The sequence below is a fragment of the Eptatretus burgeri genome, chromosome 18 (genome assembly GCF_056783735.1).
Source record: "Eptatretus burgeri isolate ZD-2024b chromosome 18, Ebu_testis_v1, whole genome shotgun sequence".
NCBI classification, from domain to species: domain Eukaryota; kingdom Metazoa; phylum Chordata; class Myxini; order Myxiniformes; family Myxinidae; genus Eptatretus; species Eptatretus burgeri.
Window position 1 is genome coordinate 19,813,406 of NC_140978.1, and position 11,744 is coordinate 19,825,149.

The 11,744-nt window shown below is 38.7% G+C and overlaps 1 protein-coding gene across 5 annotated transcripts in view; it reads left to right on the plus strand.

Annotated features, from left to right (window-relative positions):
* The window catches only part of AKAP14 (A-kinase anchoring protein 14), a 52,971-nt gene extending 50,482 nt beyond the window's left edge, over positions 1-2,489 (plus strand). For 4 of the 5 annotated variants that reach the window (XM_085863473.1, XM_085863470.1, XM_085863471.1 and 1 more), the window contains exon 7: positions 1,801-2,489. The gene's annotated coding sequence lies outside the window, so the exon portion shown is untranslated. The other variant, XM_085863472.1, reaches the window with a different exon arrangement.
* Positions 2,490-11,744: the final 9,255 nt, after the last annotated feature.

Sequence of the window (11,744 nt, forward strand, 5' to 3'; positions counted from 1 at the left end):
CTTTTTGCGATATCATGCTATGTATTGTTTTTGGCCCTATCTCTCAATGGTGAAGAATCACTTAAAAACATTATCAGATCTGGATCCGGTTCTGGATCTTCACCAAAATTGAATCCTTTCTTCCTTGTCACACACCAAACATGTTCCACCAAGTTTCGTCTGACTCCGTCCACAACTTTTTGAGATATCATCCTATATATAATTTTTCACCCTTTCTCTCAACGGTGAAGAATGACTTTAAAATTCCAATAGTCGGATCCAAATCCGAATCTTGACTAAAATCTAATCCTTTTGTCCTTTTCACACACCGAACCTGTCCACAAAATTTCATCCGGATCCGTCCACAACTTTTTGAGATATCCTGTACACAGACAGATAAACAAACAAACAAACAGATAGACATAAATGGGTGAAAACATAACCTCCTTCACCTTCAGTGTCAGAGATAAAGATGGGAAAATGTTCCACCAGGAATGACCCACCGTCATATTTTGAGTTAATAAAGTTCCACCTGCTGGGGCATGAACCGGGGATCAAATCCCAAAAATAGTTACACAATTAATGCCCCCCCCCAATGTTGATTGTATATACAAAGTTTCAGTTTTAAAATGTGCCCGTAATTGCATTTTTTGTTCGTATTTGACCTTTTGACCCCACTCCAGGTGGCAGAGACAAAAATGATACTGCTCTTACACCTTCTTGCCATACGGTGACCACAACTACCAAGTTTGGTAATTTCTGCCCAACTGTTTAGGAGGAGATAGCATGATGGATGTAGAAATTCAACAGACAGACGGAGCCAGTTACAATATCCCCCCATTTTTCTCAATAAGGGTGGGGATAATAATTACCAAAATATTATTTCATAAACATATTTTGTTTCATTAGGGAGAACAACTGAGTCATATGGAATCTTGGAGGCCTTTCGTAATTCAAAGCGATGCTGTATGTGATGGGTTATTCCTGTCAGGCAGTGCCTTGCTAATCCAAATGGTCAGAATTCCCTCAACCCAGAATTAAATATCAAAGCATCTAAACACCTTCTCCAAAAGTTGCTTTTTTCCACTGCCAATTATTCCTTTGGGTCGACATTTCATCTAGTGCCAATATCTCCCCCCATTCTACCCCATACAGTAAATATCTCAGCCATTGTTATGACTACAACACATATGATTTGAAAGCCTGAGGGCAACGTGCATCTTCATGACATTTTTCAAGCAGACAAAAGATGGCGCTAAAGGCACATTTCAAAACTAGAGCTCTGCTGTATCTGAAGCTCATAATTTGGACCTGAGAAATGACTGGTAGGTGACCTGTCCCCTGAAATTCTCAATCTCTTGCACAGAATATGACTATCTCACAAGATTGTTTTCAGGTTCTTGCACAATTAAGTGTGACATGATGTTTAAACAAAGGTTAAAGTTGAAAGATCTTCATTATCTTCCCTTACTCATATATTGAAAAAGAAAATCATTGCGAACATTCAAGAACATCACAAAAAAAATATGTCGATACAATGAAATCAATAATTTACTGCTTTATCATCAGGAATCAAGATTCTCGCACAGTCGACAGAAAATAATACACATTCCATCATAACAAGTTTCTTTGGACATGACTGGTACTCCGCTGTTATTCTTCCAAGATGGGTGATTTATGATAGCTTCAAGCATGCTTACTTATATAGTCTACATTTAGATTAACAAGACACAGGTGATATTTATGCAAGCACATCTCATACTTGCATATTTCCCTGAGTCCTTTCCATCATATACTGTACTTCCATTTGTCACTTTGCAGATAAACTACAAGACTGAATGCTTTTCCACTGGCATTGACTTATTCCTGGCCTGTACTTTTTTGCTCAAGCAACCCTTTGTTCAATTACATGAGCATGATTCTTCAAGTGGCCTTTTCCTTGTTTGATTGTCCTTGTGGGCAATTACTTGTGTCATGAGTAGTCAGTCAGTGGTTGTGACAAAAGTCAGTGGATTGTTAAAATATTTTTTTTTGTTGTTTATGTTAAAGACTCTAGTCATGGAATTTATAGTCCTCACCAAGGCCAAGCCTTAAATGAAAGAAGAAAGAACTGAAGAAATAGAGAAATGAAGAGAAGGAAATGTGGCTGGAAGTTGTGGGCATGGGAGAGTACTAATATGTTGGCATGATTGCGTTGATTTGATCGGCCTAATTGCCTCCTCTTGCATTGGAGTTCCTTGTATTTCCTTTTATTGTAATGTCAAGTAGATCTGGAAAATGTTACAAAAGTTTTTCCAGCTTGGAGTTTGGTGTCCATTTAGGTTATGCAACATCCTGTGTAAAGTGAAGCATCATCCTTGTGTAAAATATTATCTAACATCCCTTTTCAAGTTCATGATAAGTTATGTATCATCGGTTTTATGAAAATATAATGTAGTGTCGAGTCCATGAAATTTCAGATATTTGAACATTTTACATGTCACAATAAAAAACAGAGGTGATGTGATGTATTCATGTGGAAGGATGATATATGATAGAAGTTGATATGATGTCTTCCCTGTCACTCTGGAAGGGTCATAAAACAAATCTACCTATCTATTATTTCCATGGTCAACCAATGGAAGAGGTTCCATTCAGTCCACTTCAACTTCTAGGCCTCACTATCAGCCATGATCTCTCCTGAGCTGACCATATAAAAAAGCTGGCATCCAAAGCCAGCCGTATCCTCCATAATTAATTAAACAGACTGGGCGTCTTCCATCGTTCCAAGACTTTCCTTAGGAAAATCAGAGCTACTCGCAGTTTTCAAGGCCTTTGTCCGTAGCTCAATAGAGTAATGCTCTCCCTTATTGGCTGGTGCACCGTCATCACATCTGTCTCCTCTGGACCCTGTGGAATCGAAATTAGCTCTCAACATTATTGGAATCTCCTGTGATGAAGCCAAAGCACAAGGTCTGTTTCTCTCACATCATGGGCAGATTGGTGGCCTCTGGTTTTAATACTCCTCCTTCAGTGTAGCCTTCTCTGCTCTCTCTCTCTCTCTCTCTCTCTCTCTCTCTCTCTCTCTCTCTCTCTCTCTCTCTCTCTCCCTCCCGCTCAGCCCTCCTACCCTTCCCAACTCCTCTAGGATGCATGATTTATTCGAGTAATCCCCTCTTGGTTGAACTCCCCAAATCTGGGTGCCGACTGCACACATAATTTCTTGTTCCTCGCTTCTTCTGTCTGTGGAACCACTTTCCATAGGCTATTTTATCCCACTCTTATTCCAGGGCTTCAAACACAATCACTGAACTACAATCGCCTATCATCCTCCACCTTTACCCACAATATTTTTTTTACCCTCATGAACCATCTGACTTGCAGGTTGCCGTGTTTCCTCTTCTCCTCTTCCTCGCTCTCTCCTTTTTTCCTGTCTGTTCATTCCATTAGTGTCAAACTATTACCTCACTGTCAGGTAACATCCTCTGTCATCCTGCTCTTCCATTAAGCTTTATCTTGTAAAGAAAGGAAAGCACCCATTTCAAGTTATGCAAGCTAACTATGCCTTTTTGTAAGCCAACCTTTCTTACAATAACAGCTTTCTACAATTGCTTCTTGCTTCATTGCCTTGTCAACTCATCTTAATTGTTAATAATAGCTGGACTTTGAAAAAGTCATTCTTCAGGCAAAGATGCACATGGATTCAACAAACCATGAATGCCAAAGGTTAATGATAAATATCATTGTCTTGAAGCAATCTTGTCGATTTTTCTCGCACTTCAAATTATTCCTTTTTTGAGACTTTTTGAGGAGGTTAAGGATAAAAATATGGGTTGACAGGATGGCCTAAAGGTACGCACACTTGCCTCTAAGCCATCTGGCCGAGGTTCAAATTCCGACCCAGCTAAAAACTGTCATCCTGGTGTTTCACAGGCAGGGTGATTCATCAATATGTGTGCCGTTCCATGGAAGGACATTAAACGGGAATCTTCTGCTGGCATTAATTGGTGGATGTTAAAGACCCCACAGTGTCATTCACGAAGAGTAGGCGAGCGATGCTAGCACCATAACAGATTACAAATTCTTGCCCCAACTACTTAGTCGAACGGCAGGCCTGGCCAGACAGTTCGTGCAAGACTTGGGCGAAGCTTCCCCCTAGTTAGCCCCTCAAGTGGGAATAATAGTGGCCGTTGAAGAAGAAGAAGGAGGAGGATAAAGATATGTAAAGCCTTTTTGTAAAGCAGAATCGAAGTCGATAAGGTGTAACTTCTCTCCAAATCATGTGATGTCTTCATATTGACTACCACTAATTTTGGAAATCGTTCTGTGGTGATACAATTCGTCAAAATGTTTCAGAACCATTCATCTGATTAACATCCTACCGAGATGTATCGTCCTCTTATTCAATACAAGTGATATTTGTTGTCGTATTTTTACATTTCCATGCAAAAACATTCAATGAAGCTTTAAAATTCGTCATTATGCTTCCATGTGCAAAAGAATGAGAATTATTTGGAAGAAGAAAAAAACCAGCTCTCTTTGTTCGAGTGCCCTTTTGTTGACTTAATCTGACTCAAAGCTAGAAACTTGACCCTAAAAACGAATTAATCCAAATTATGTTGTAACCTCCTTGACCCAGTTCACCCTTGACTGCCTGCATTGGCTTGTTGTTATGTCTTGTTCTTACTGAGTTATCACTGGGGAGCTGCAGAGTCTGAGAGTTTCTTATTCATCTCTGGGTGTGGAGGTGCTTTCTTTTCCATCATCTCTTCTCTTTCCTGGCTCTCTATGCTCACTTATTTGTGTCAGCTCCTCGCAGTGAAGAAAGGAATGGAAGTGGGGAAATGGGTGACATATCTGATTTAGTTGTGGCTTTAGTCATTCTTTTCAATGGATGTACTTGTCCCCAGTCCTGCTCCGGCAGATGTTTTTTTTCCTCCATAAATGATTAATTTTTTCAACTGGAGATTATATGCCTTCCATTTATGTTCGATGCTGATGTCCCATTTTTTTCTATTTACATGATATTGCTGTTTAATTAACATCATATGCACTTGTCACATTCTATTTCCAAAATACCGGGTGTTGGCTTAACGGTTAAGGTGGCTCGCTTAAGAGGTTTGGGTCTTGAGTTTGAGCCCCCGTCGTGCTGATAAATAACACCAGGTAGGTTGACTCAGTCTGTCATCCTTCTGAGTTCAGCAAAATGAGTACTAGCTTACTGAAAACGGGGCACTGCATCAGCGGCATAGCCACACTCTCAGCAATGATGCAACCAGCAGCCATAGGCTGCATGCGAAATAATAACAACATTATCTTTCAGGATCAACAAAATACCTAGGGTGAGCATAGGAGACCCATCATGTTTGCCATCTACCAGCCAAGTAATATTGAGTGCTTCCTGAGAGTTTAAAGGTTATTGTTTTTTATTTATTTTTGGAATGCACTTTTGATTTTCATGTACTATGAGTTTTAGTTCTGTGTCGTGTCCAAAATGTGGCGTGAATCGTGCTGAGAACTCAAGTGCATTATAAGAGCCGTGACAGCTGGCTCAGACCTTACAGCATGATGCTCACAGCACCATAAAAAGTGCCACAAACAAACAGCTTGGTTTGAGTGCCATCAAAAGGATGGCCACCAACAAATGTCTTTGTGTAATGTCTTTTTAGAGCCACTGATTTATTGCCAAGTTGGAAAGCATAAAGGTAATGCAGATAAGATTTCCTGCTGCAAAAGACGAGGTGAAGGATCTCTGATAATGGAACATTCACATGTGTTTGCCTGCTCTCTCTCCTTCATTCTCTCTTTCTATTCCCCTTTCTTTTTCTCTTTTTCTCCACCTTAGGTAGTTAGTGCCAATTAATCAAAGTGTTGGTTATACTCTGTGCGCAGTTGATGAATCAATCGATGCAAATATTTGTTTGGCAACACTTACCCCTCAAAAAGCATTATTACCACCACACTTTTTGGGATATTATAATTGGCTCTGTCTGTCCGTTCGTCATGCTATCTCCACCTAAACGGTTGGGCATAAATTCACCAAACTTAGTGGTTTTGATCACCACATGGCATGAAGGTGCAAGAGCACCATTATTTTTGGCCAAATACAAAAAATGAAATTACGGGCACATTTGACAACATTTTTTAAAATGAAACTTTGTATATGCAATAAACATTGGGAGATGCATGAAATATGCAACAATTTATTTTCTGATTTTTACCTCCGGTTCATGCCCCAGGGGGTGGGGATTTGGGTTCACAGGGGGCAAAACAGGGGAAATTTTTTTTAACCCCAAATTTGATTTTGGGTCATTCCTGGTGGAACGTTTTTGACATCATTCAATTTTACTTTAGGTGGGAAGCGTGGGGATTTGCGATGACCCACCATCGACTTCGCTCTAGTTTGTTTTTCTCGGGCCATTATTTGAATGACCTCAGAAGAAACCCAACTGAATACAATTAGTGATTTGTGCAATTTTGTCTGATCACTGGGCACGACCAGCTGCCTTGTGCTCATATTTTTCTTCCACATATTACCTACGATTATCACGGTTTGTCATGGGCATTGAGTTTAAATGTCTATCTCTTGAAACATGATAGGTTTCAAGAGATACACATTAAGAGGAATTTACTGTATCTTGAAAATATACCGATCATCACCATTTTATGTGAACATTAACTTTTCATAACTGAAAACACATTTCATAAGCTATGAACGAGTTTCCGTGACGTCACATCTGCGGGGCAAAGATGACATGACATCATTGGAAACTCATCCATTCGGTTTACAATTTTCTCTAAACATTGAAACGGTTGCTCCTAAATTTTCTCAATGTGGCGAAGGGGGTGATGGGGATTTGTAGGGGGTCAGAGGGGGGAATAGTTTACATTACATAGTCAGAACAGTAATCTGTGCAGCACCATTTGTGTTTGCCATGTAGAATCTCTCAAGATAGGAAGTCATCTATCTATATATTACTAAAACTCTCATCTTGTAAAATGTATGTATGTATGTACCCGAAATACAGCCAAAACGGTACACGATAGCGCAAAAATTTTAGGGCCTCCTTACTCACCATTCTCCTGCGGTGTGCAGTATCAAGTTTCGTTCAAATCGGGCAACAAAAAATTATTTAAAAAATCAATTCCCGATTCAGTCAAGTACTCTTCGGGATTATTTGATCAATGTAAACAACCTCAGCGGTATAGTTTGCTGGAGCTATCTTTTTATTTATTTATTTTTGAAATGATTATTTTATCAACGACTGTCACAACGGGAACCCAACGGGTTCACGGGTCGGCTAGTAATATTATAAAAGGAGGATTTCTCATATTATTTGTGGAAACATGATGTACCCAACAAAGTTGCACTAAATATGATTTCATCATATAATGCAAGGACGCAAATCCTCATCGAGGACACAGTCCCCAACCAGACCTTAAAATGGGACGTGCAGATTTCACATTCAAATAACTATTGAACTAACGAACTAAATAAATAATCAAAGGTTGCAGAAATGTAAGAGGCATATAAATAAGCAACTATTGATAAGTGATCCCCGAAGACCTTTACACCCTCAAGACCCTTTCATACCAATTTAGACCCTTTAAACCTCTTAGACTTATACAACCTCTAGACCCTTTAAAGGCCATTTATACCCCTTCGGCCTTCACCCTTTATAGCCTTCAAACCCCCTTAGATCCTTTAAACCCATATCTGTTCACTGAATATTCACACTGAATTCTCATTTCTACTAATACACACTCCAAAAAATAAAAAGATGCTCATTTGAGGTGAGACATCTACGAACCCGTCAGTGAGAGGTACCCTGCTAGGGTACTTGCTAGGTGATGGGTATGTCAATGAGGTATACCCTGACATATATATATATATATATATATATATATATATATATATATATATATATATATATATATATATATATATATATGAATCAAGACCAGCTATGGTCTGTACATGTGCAGACTTACGTTCATTGAAGATCGGGTGGGAATGCTTTGTCACGCTCCACACAAGTTATGTCACGCTGAGTTATATCTCCGCCTGATCGCACTTGCCTTCTGGTTTTTTTGGCTTGCATATGTGGGAACAATCATCTGAGTGGCAGACAGACTTTTGTTCTTTACAGATTAGGCGATATTTATCGTGTGAGACTTAATCCGTGGGTGATGCTCACAATTAAAGCCAGGAGGTACTTTATTTATATGGTATGCAGCCTGATGAGAATTCAGGTGGGCATACTGTTGAAGTAATGGGGACTCACTCCTATGGAGGTGGTGTCCAATTTTATGACCATGCCTTCTGGCCCTTTGGGGTTAGGATGTGTGTTTCATTGACCATGTGCTTCAGGTTTCAGGCTGAGGTGCATGTGTATGCTTGTGGGACAGTCTTGTTGGACTGTGTAGTTTAGTCATGGGATCAAGGTACACGTCCCAAGCTGTTTAAATGTTTGATTTTAAAAAACCTTTTTTTATATAAAAAGGCGCATTCAAAAGAGCCAAATAAGGCTGAAATCTGGACATTGCAATGTCCATAGAACTATGTAGAAAATGGATGTTCAAAAGAATTATTTAGATGTTCCATATAACCTGTCTATAGAAATTTAATGGCACTTTAGAACTAAATTCTATCGAACTGTATTTTTCATCGAATAGAAATTCTACGGAACTTTTGGACCAAATTCTATGGAACTGTAATTTCTATACAATAGTAATTCAATATAAATTATCTGGTACTTTGAAACAAATTCTATAGAATTGTAATTTCTATAGAATAAACATTCTATAGAAATTATATGGCACTTTAGGACTAAATTATATAGAACTGTAATTTCTATACAATGGGAATTTTCTATGGAGTTTCTACAGAATTTTTAGAGAATTTCCATGAAACAGTTCTGTAGAATTTGGTCCTAAAGTACCATATAATTTCTTTAGAATGTCGACAGAAAATTTTTATGGAATTTCTACAAAACATTTTTTGAGGGTATAAAGAAGAAATGCCTGGAGGGCAACCCTCATGTCAGTCCTTCATGAGGTATTCATGGCAGTCCTGATAAGGCTGAGGGTTTCAGATGGCATGGATTTGAGACAATAGAGCTTTGGAGATGGCAGACTTTAATTTGGGTTAGCTTGTTGAGATGTGAATGGGAAATATAAAGGTGAGTAGGAAGAGACTGCAAAGGACCATTGTATAGTGTTTTTGCATGTACAGTACTCATTTTGCTGTACCCATAAAGTAAGATTGAACAGGCCAGACAACTTTACCTTCAGAAGGAAGTTGCAAGAAAAGAGAAGAAAAGTTCAATATCAATTCCAAAAGTTGGAAAATGCAGCTTTGACCTTGGATTATGTGCTGCAAAGGGAAAGTTTGAGTTTGGAAGGAAACGGGGGTAAACATGTTCAGGTTTGAGATGCTTTGTGTTTGTGTTATTACTTGTGGGTTTTCTGGTTTGATATTGGTTTAGCACTCTTATTGCTTACTGAGCATTTGAGGCAATATGAAGAATAGCAAGTAGAAAGCAATTTGCCCATAAGGAGCCATCCCAAAAGTTGGATGGAGCTGCTTCCCTTGACAAAAACCTCCCTCCCAACATTTTCAACATAAGACCTCACAGTGCAGTAAGAAACCTGAAGCACTGCTGAGATAATTTCAATAGTTCCACTTTCTCAAAATTATAAGAGGAAGAATAATTTGCCCCTTGTTCAGTCAGCATGCCAAATACCTCAGACTTTCAGATTAATTGGTCTAACAGCTTTTTGCGATTGATGGTGACATGGTCCAGATGGTTAGTTACCGATGCTCAGGCGTTGGTGCAGATTAGTAGCTGAAGACTACCAAGGGATGCTTTCACAGGCTCCTTATGGAGCATTATGGTCAGACACTAGCTTACTAATCCTGCTGAACGAATTTGAATGGATAAGTACACCTCTTTTAGAAAGGCAGATATGGTGGACATTGTGGTTCGTATGAGCACATTTCTGATCCATTTTCGCTTGATTGGTATTGCCAATGGACGGTGAGCAGAGTTCTGGTGATTGTGGTGTGTTGTGCTATTTTTTTTTTGTTGTCATGGGTTTTCTCTCAATTTTAAGTTTAGTCATTTTAAGCATACCTTTTATTGAAATAAAACAAACCCATAAGGTTGAAGAGGTTGGTCAGAATGATTCAGCAATGAAAAATAAAGAAACCCTTCTGTCAGAATGGGTCAGTGCTTTGGAATTGAAGAATAAATCCTAAATTTCGTCTTGCTTGGTCAGTTTTGGAGTCAACATATGTGAGGAGAGGTTGACCTTTTCTCAATTGCTCTTCCTGATGAGTTTGTCAGTGGTAACAATCACATCGAGAAAGGTTACATTTCATTTAATAGATTACTGTCAGTAAGCTCATACTGTTATCACTCCAATATTTTGAGCTTTCAATCAGAGTTGTGTTATCTTCTTGATACTTAACAACAAGAGATTGGAAATCGAATACTGTGTCTTTATCGTGAAGATCACCTTCTGTTAATATATTGGATCTCTTAATAAATATTGGACTGGCACATATACATGATCATTGAATTTGACATCCCCCTGAGCTATACATGCAGATGCATGACATATGACATAATCATTGCAGCTTTATAAAGCCGAGTGAGCAACACAGTTATAAATACGATATTAACTGGAGAGTTCATAGAACACCTGACCCCACACAGTCTTGAGAAACAAGCATCTGGGCGGGGTCAAATTTGATTTTTCGTGATGATGTAAAATGTCGTAATATTTTGTCCATGTAATGATAAACGGAATGATTTGAAAGTGCTACAAAGGTTATTTGTGCTCAACAGTGTTCAAGTATATAATTAAATTGAAATAAAATAAATATTTTAAACATTGCAGAAAAAAACATTTTCCAGAAGTTTACTGCCATTGATGCAGCATTTTTTATACCACCTTAGTTCACACGTTACATTAGTTATTCGTGCTTGTTGTTTGTGTCCTTTATGACATTCCTAAAACAGTAAGTTTCCTGTTTGGAATGATTTTCAATTTTGTTTGACTGTCAGACAGGCAGACAGAGTAAAATTTTTATGTCACTCCTCTCTGTGCATGCACAATTGGGACAACTTCAGAGCCATATTAGTGCGAAACTACAGGTTTGTTTTCTGATTTGTGTTCAAAATATAACCTTCAATTGAAATCAAATTGTTCCTCAATCATAAACTGACGTTTGTGGACACACAGACAGACAAAGTAAACAAATTGCTTAACCCTGCTTTTCGCTTCATGCGCATGTGGTAATAATGGGGCGATGGGTGGGGTGGGGGGCGGGGGATACAACAGCATTCAAAGGAAAACAGGATATAAGGATGCAGTCCATCAGTCCCACACGAGCAGGAGCAGTCATGTTGTTATTCTGCTTTAAGAGGTTGGTGAGAATGATTCAGTCATGAAAAATTAAGGAAAAGTGGCTGACTAGATAAACGACTGACTGCAAACATTTAGTGATTGACAGAAGGAAACGATGATGATACAGGCTTGCCACGTTTGACGGCTTTCAAATGGTTGACATTACAGAAACGTTCAGTGCAGGACACCCACCGTCATTCCAATCATACCTTTTGAAAATCCTGGCAATGATTATAACACTGCAATGTGATATAGTTATGTAAACAACTAATCTGTAAAAGGAACATAAAAGTTCAATTGCAGTTGGATAAGGAGCAGATAAATTGAATCATCTGTGACCAGTCAAAAGTACTGTCGCATGTCTGGCAACT